Genomic DNA, 7418 nt, shown 5'->3' with positions numbered 1-7418 from the left:
GTTCTTGACATCCCTGCTCCACTAAGCTCTTTCTGCAGCCCCAGGAAACCTGGAAGAAGCTACTGGATAAACCCCAACACTTTTTTTGAATCCTCACCTCATATGCCTATGCCACCCAAAGAGCTGAAGCTGCAGCTCCCAATGAAGAAGTCTTAGGATGTCTGGGGCCATGTCATCCTATAAGCCTCAGAGAACCCAAAGTGTAAACAGCTGTATTCACCTTTGAAGCATTTCCCAGGGATGGGTAGAGGGAGGAGATAGGAAGAATAGAGGTGGGCCTCTGTTTGCATAGCCTTCCTCCATCTCTGCTTCCTCTGACTCTCTTTTGGCCTCTTTGCCTGTGGATCATTGATCATTTTCATCTCTCTCTCTTTCTGCCTCTATCTCTTTCTTTGTCCATGTCTCATTCCCCCTGTATTTCTCTCTGTCTGCCTCTTCTCTCTTCTCTCCCACACTTCCTCTCTCTCTCCCTCTCTCTCTCTCTTACTCATCCATGAGTGTTTCTGCTCTTGCAATTTAAAGCACTGGTGCCAATTTCAAGGTCATATTAATCCAGCTCTAGGAAAATCCCTGTTCATGAAGTAAGACATTCAGGAGTTACAACAATTTTTATAAAACTTCACAGCCTGGTGGAGAGGGAGGAGCTCAGACCTAGGAGTGAGAGCCCTGGGTTTCTTTCTCAGCCCTGCTCCAACCTGCTGTGTGACCTAGGGAAGCCTTCATGTGACTTTAGCTTCTGCATCTATTTGGACATGGTGATCTCGAAGGCCAGCTCCAGCTTTGACAACCTAGTATTTGGAAGGATCCAAATGTTCAGATTTCCCAGCTCAACCAATGCAAATCCTGGCTGTGGACATCATCAACCACTTGCTTTTGTGCACACTGGCAGGGAATTCCACCAGAGTTCCCCATGCTAGTAGGTGTCTCTGCACTCAGTGATGAGGATCTTGCACTAATCCTTGCTTCTTCCTGTTCCTTTGTTTAAATGTGGATAAACAGGAGTTGGGTTCAGCAGCAGATAAACCAAGCTGCTCTTTGAGAAGATCTTTCTATGATAGATGAATTGGAGGTGGCCTCTCAAGTAGCCTGGTTGGGGAGTGAGTCTAAAGCCAGATAACCTGAGAAAAATTATTCAGTATTTCAACAAATGTTTACTGAGCACCACCTATCTGCCAAGTGTGTGTGTGCTTAGTTGTTCAGTCGTGTCCTACTCTTCGTGACCTCATGGACTGTAGCCCTCCAGGCTTCAGTGTCCATGGGATTCTCCAGGCAAGAATACTGGGGTGGGTTGCCATTCCCTTCTCCAGGGGATCCTCCTAAACAAGGGATCGAACCTGGGTCTCCTGCATTGCAGGTGAATTCTTTACTGTCTGAGTCACCAGGGAAGACCATATCTGCCAAGCATCTGTCCTAAAACAGACACTGTCTTTGCCTTTATTATAATATGAAGAAGAAAGAAAGTGATTCTTCTCTACTGGATGAGTAACATTCTGCGGGGATCCAAAAGCAATAGGGCTTTGCTTTGAATAAAGACATCAAGAAAGGCTTCACAAGAAAGCGATAGCTGATCTGAGACCTGGTGGGTAAGCAGGATTTCAATAGACAAAGAAGTATGCAATCGTTCTTTGGATTGGGAAAAGGTGCAGTCCAGGCAGAGGGAACAGAGAGTAAAAGGTTGGAAGGACCATTCCTTCAGAAACAACTGAACAGAGAAACAGCTGGGTTCAGACTGTAGAGGGGTGTGGGAACCTACAAAAGGAGGCTCAGGAAATAAACTTTATTCTGGGGATGTGGGGAGCCACTGAGGGTTTTTCAGCAAGGTGGTAACAAGTTCCAATTTATGCTTTAGAAAAAGCCCACAGGCCATCAGTGTAGCGAAAGTGAAAGCGAAGTCGTTCAGTCGTGTCTGACTCTTTGCAACCCCTTGGACCGTAGTCTACCAGGTTCCTCTGTCCATGGGATTTTCCAGGCAAGAATACTGGAATGGGTTGCCATTTCCTACTCCATGGGATCTTCCTGACCCAGGGATTGAACCCAGGTCTCCTGCATTGTAGGCAGACGCTTTACCGTCTGAGCCACCAGGGAAGTCCTGTATGTATCTGTGTAGCAGCTGGATGGAAAGGGAGAGGCATACTGCAGAGATTCTCTGGAAAGACAAGCGACAACAGAAGTAGAAGCTGCGCCAACAATCAGAGTAAATTTGTGTATCAGCATATACACCGTAGGCTGCAGGGTAGGGGAAGAAGCCAAGAGTGAGTCAGGGGCAGGAAACAAGGTCTGAATAAAACTTGGCAAAGGAGAATTTGCCTTAGAAGACAAGTCTATCAAAGTAGAGAGAGAATGAAGGAAGAATAACATCCCAGAAGCCCCATGAATGAGCCTGGCATGTGAAAGAAATCACATGTGATAAATCAGCATACATCAGAGCTGGCTGGCAGGAGCACTCAAAACAGTTCAGTTCTGCATCCCCACTGCATGGATGGGGAAACCAAGATCCAAAGAATATGAAGGGCTTGCCTGGCTTCTCTAGTAAATCCATGGCGGAGCTTCGTCTAGAATCAAGAACTCCTGCCTTCAAATCCCACAGTTAACCCCCTCCCGTAGTTTCCCTGGCTAGTGTGTGGCTCTACCTTGCCAGAAGAAAGGACAAGAGCCTCAGTGACCAGGAAGCTGCCTGGACTCTAGCTCCTGTGAGGCAGATCAGAAGCTGTGGTATCAGGGGTGTCACTCCACTCAGAGTTCAGTGAGCGTGGAGCTAGGGCAAAGTCAGTGAAGGCAGAAAGAAAAGATGGGGAGAGGGATATTTTGAAGGAAAAGTTAGCAGGATTAAGTGAATGATGCTTCAAGAATAAAGAAAACAAAAAAACTGGGCATTCAAAAGCTCTGGTGATATTAGATCCATGTGGGAAGTCATCATCCTTAGTGAACAAGCCCAGATTACAGGTGACTCACAAAGTGAGGAGACTAGAGGGCTGGAGAGCATGGAAGACAGAAGGGTTTATTTGGAGTGAAATTATGAGCTTGGTTTGGATAGACTGAGTCTAAGTGACGGTAGAACCCCAAAGTTAATTTTTGGAGCACTTACTCTATCATGAGCACATGAAAGTTTTAAGCCTCCTGAAACTCCTTGAGGCAGTATAATTATTATCCTTATTGGATAGATGAGAAACTGAGAAATGGAGCTGTAAATAAATTTGTCCAAGATTCCCCAGCTTGTAAATGTCCAAGCCAGATATCAAACCCAGGTCTGGCTGACTCCAAAGCTAACTCTCATTATCACTGCATTCCAGCTTCATCATGGAAGAGCTACAGAGAGGAGAGAGTTGAAGACTAGATGCACTTGGAGAGAGGAGAAAGAGAAAAGTGAGAGTGTGGCAAACCCCAAGCAAGACCATGAGCCCAGGAAAGAGTCAAAGAGGAGCAGAAAGAGGTAGAGGGAGAATAAATAGAGTCTTTGTCACAGAAGCCAAAGCTGGAGGAAGTTTTCAGCCAAGTGTCAAGACAAATCTTGAAGTTAATCCAAAGTGTCTTGTGTGAAAATGTGCTGTGACCACAGAGGAACCTTGGGTAACAAGAAATCCCAATATTTGTCGGTGCCTGGGTTGCCTGCAAGACTCAGAAGGGAGAGTCAGAATGCAGATGAGAGCTCTAGTTAGGGCAGGGCTAAAACAATCAGATATACAAAGGCATATCAGGAAACGTGCCCCGACACACTCCAGGGAATAGCAGAAACAAAGTCTGAGGATGGGGGCACAATCTGATTTCCAGAGTTGCTTTTTGAATTATTAGGTATGTCCAGTTTTCAATAACAACAAAAAAATAGAAGATATGCAAAGAAAAAGAGAGACGGTGTCATATAGTGAACATATGACACAATATGCTTCAGTTGAAAAGCAATCAATAGAAACTCTACCTGAGGAAACCCAGCTATTTTAAACTAGCTCTTTTAATTATGTTCATGGAGAAGGAAATAGCAACCCACTCCAGTACTCTTGCCTGGAAAATTCCATGGATGGAGGAGCCTGGTAGGCTACAGTCTATGGGATCGCAAAGAGTAGGACACAACTGAGCAACTTGACTTTCTTTCTTTCTATAGTTCCTTTTGGAGAAGGAAATGGCAACCCACTCCAGTGTTCTTGCCTGGAGAATCCCATGGACGGAGGGGCCTGGTGGGCTATAGTCTATGGGGTTGCAAAGAGTCAGACATGACTAAGCAACTAACACACACACACACACAATTATGTTCAAAAAAGGCAAAGAAACCATATCTAAAGAATTAAATAAAATAATGAGAATAATGTCTCAGCAAATAGAGAATAACAATAAAGAGACAGAAATTATAAAGACAAACCAAATAGAAATTTGAGGTCGAAAAGTATTAACACTATAACCAAAATAAAAACATTTGCTAAAGGAACTCAACAGCGGAATTGAGCAGGCAGAAGTAAGAATCAGCAAACTTGCAGTTAGGTCAATTGAGATGATTCAACTGAAGAAGAGAAATTTTTTAAAAAGTGAATTTAAAAAGAGCAAGTCACCTTGTGAACTGTACATATCTATAGTCTGTAAAAAGAACAAAGCAACCAAGACACACTCTTGATGCTCCTTGCTTGGAATGGAGGCTGTGGGCACAATGCCTTCCGGAGGGGCCGTAGCTCAGGGCACGCACTGTGGGGCTGGACCTGTGGACACTGCAGTGGGCATCCATTTAGCTTCAGATTGTCTTGTTTTTGTATACGGTGACATAGCATCCTGCTGTCATTCTTAGCTGTGGAAAAGGCGGGGGGCAGCAGGGGCGGTGGTCAGCAGGCATGAGAAGTGTTTTGGATCCTTTTTAGTTGAAGTGTGGTAGTTTTAAACTGTTTTTTTTTTTTTTTTAAAAAAAATTTTAAAATTTTTATTGTCAGCAAAGCCAAGAGCCACTGCACCAGTGAAAGTTCAAGAACCTTCTGTACTAAACACGATCTGCAATGTTGGTTTTTTTTTTTTTTTTTTTTTTTGTATGTTTAGAATGTTGAAGTGTTTTTGAAGTTAAATAAACAGTATTACATTTAAAAATAAATAAATAAATAAAATGTCTGGAATCTCGAGGCTATAGCCTTGGTACTGCTGCCGCTCTCACTCCAGGGTCTGCTTGATGACTGCCTCCTGCAAACAGTGCCACTCCCCCCGACGCTACCCCCGCCGCCTGTCCTTGATGCTGTTCTGTAACTCAATCTGCTGCAGCTCGCTACTGAATCGATTCAAATACCTTTCAATTAATTCACAAGCATCTCTCTTTGAATATCCCACTTTTTTGAGGTTCAAGATGATTTTGAAACCACTGCAGTTTTTCACCAATAAGGTTGAGATGCAACACCTTTTCATTCTTCAGTTTTCCCTTTTTTTCTTGTTTGTGGGCCTCTTAATTTGAGTTGCTTTTTTTACTGTATGTATGGATGACTTTTCCTGTATGTACGGATGACTTTTACCGTGTCAATGCAGGGACACGGTAAAAATACCTCCTCCAGGAAGATTCCACAGGCCCTGGGGCAACTAATCCCACAAGTGGCAACTATTTAAGCCCCTGGACATAGAGCCTGTATACAAAAACAAGACAATCTGAAGCTAAATGGATGCCCACTGCAGTGTCCACAGGTCCAGCCCCACAGTGCATGCCCTGAGCTACGGCCCCTCCGGAAGGCATTGTGCCCACAGCCTCCATTCCAAGCAAGGAGCATCAAGAGTGTGTCTTGGTTGCTTTGTTCTTTTTACAGACTATAGATATGTACAGTTGAGAACTCGGAATTTCTAGCCAATGACCACAGAATTAACACACCACTTTAGAAATTAAAAAAAAAAAAAAGCCAGAAACACCTTTAAATGCCTTGTCACACCAACAGCAAAGTGCATAGAGTGAGGATAACATGAAAGCCTTTTCACTTTAAAAATGTTTGGAAATATGTACAACTTTGAAACAGTTTCCAGGTGCTCTGGACACCCATGGCCACTTAATGTAAACCACTGACAATTGCTAGAGCACTTTGAGAGACTACGATATGATCATGATCCAATTGGGTAATTAAACATAATGAGGGCAACAGACACCTCTTGGGTGAGAGGTGTGTCAATCAAGGCACTCCCTATTCTAAGGTATTCACAAGGAGACAGATCAACAGTTTTTTTTTTTTTAATTCACCCTCTCCCTCCTCCTCCTTCTCCTCTTCGTCTTCTTCCACCTTTTTCCGGGCAACTTTAGTAGGACCCTTGGTGCTATGAAACTTCCCTTTAGACTTAGAGTCTCCGACATCCTTCGCATACTTCTTCAGCTTCCGCTGCCTTGTTGATGTATGGCTGCTTCTCACTGTCACTTAAGTTATTCCACATCTCGCCCAGCTTCTTTGCCACATCTCCAATAGAGACGCCAGGGTTTGTAGACTTGATCTTGGGGTGGAATTCAGAGCAGAATAGGAAAAATCCAGACAGTGCTCTCTTGGGGGCATTAGGGTCCTTCTTCTTCTTGCCTCCCTTAGCTGATCCGTAATCCTTCATTTCCTGATCATAGTGCACTTTATCCACCTTTGCCATTTCATTGAATTTCGACTTCTCTTTCCCGGACATGGTCTTCCACCTCTCAGAGCATTTCTTGGAAAATTCAGCAAAATTGACAGGGACCTCTGGGTTTTTCTTCTTATGTTCCTCTCTGCATGTCTGCACAAAGAAGGCATAAGCAGACATCTTGCCTTTGGTTTCTTGGGATCACCTTTAGCCATCCTGACTGTATTGTTTTCTCGTCTGGGCAGCGCAGGGCACAACGTGCGGTCAGAGCTCCACAGCCTCGCACTAGCTGCCTCCACGAGAGCCGCCTCTCCAGATATTTTAAATGCAGATAATCTGAAAACTTTTAGGAAATAGGATTTTTATCTGAAGAAATTGCCAAACATTAAAATGAGAAAAAGTTTTCATGGTGAGAGCCTGAAAGCCTTCTCCCAAGATCAGGATTTTCTCTTAATACTTCACAGCATTGTAATGGAGTTTTTAGCCAGGGCAGTTAGGCAAGAAAAAGAAATAAAAGACATCCAGACTGGAAAGAAAGAAGTAAAACTATCATATGGTTAGTCTTATATAAAGAAAATCTTAAGAAATTCACAGACACACACTTTTAGACTAATATATTCAGCAAGATTGTGGGATACAAGATCAATATACAAAATACTGTTCTGTTTCTGTATACTAGCAATGAAGAATCCAAAAATGAAATTCAGAAAACAACTCCATGTGCAGTTGTACTCAAAGAATAAACCATTTAGGAATGAATTCAAGACAGAAATTTAAGATCCATACACTGAAATTCTAAAACATCATTAAAAGAAATTAAGAGCTAAATAAATACAGAGAATCTCATGTTCAGGAACTTAAAATAGCAATATTCTTCAAAT

At 43.1% G+C, this 7418-nt stretch overlaps 1 pseudogene; it reads right to left on the bottom strand.

The window, feature by feature from the left end:
- Positions 1-5592: 5592 nt before the first annotated feature.
- LOC120852811 lies at positions 5593-6873 on the bottom strand (annotated as a pseudogene).
- Between the last annotated feature and the right edge of the window lie 545 nt (positions 6874-7418).

The sequence above is a fragment of the Oryx dammah genome, unplaced genomic scaffold (genome assembly GCF_014754425.2).
Source record: "Oryx dammah isolate SB20612 unplaced genomic scaffold, SCBI_Odam_1.1 HiC_scaffold_1, whole genome shotgun sequence".
NCBI lineage: Eukaryota > Metazoa > Chordata > Mammalia > Artiodactyla > Bovidae > Oryx > Oryx dammah.
Note: the sequence above shows the minus strand (reverse complement) of the source record. Positions and strands in the feature narration are given on the sequence as shown.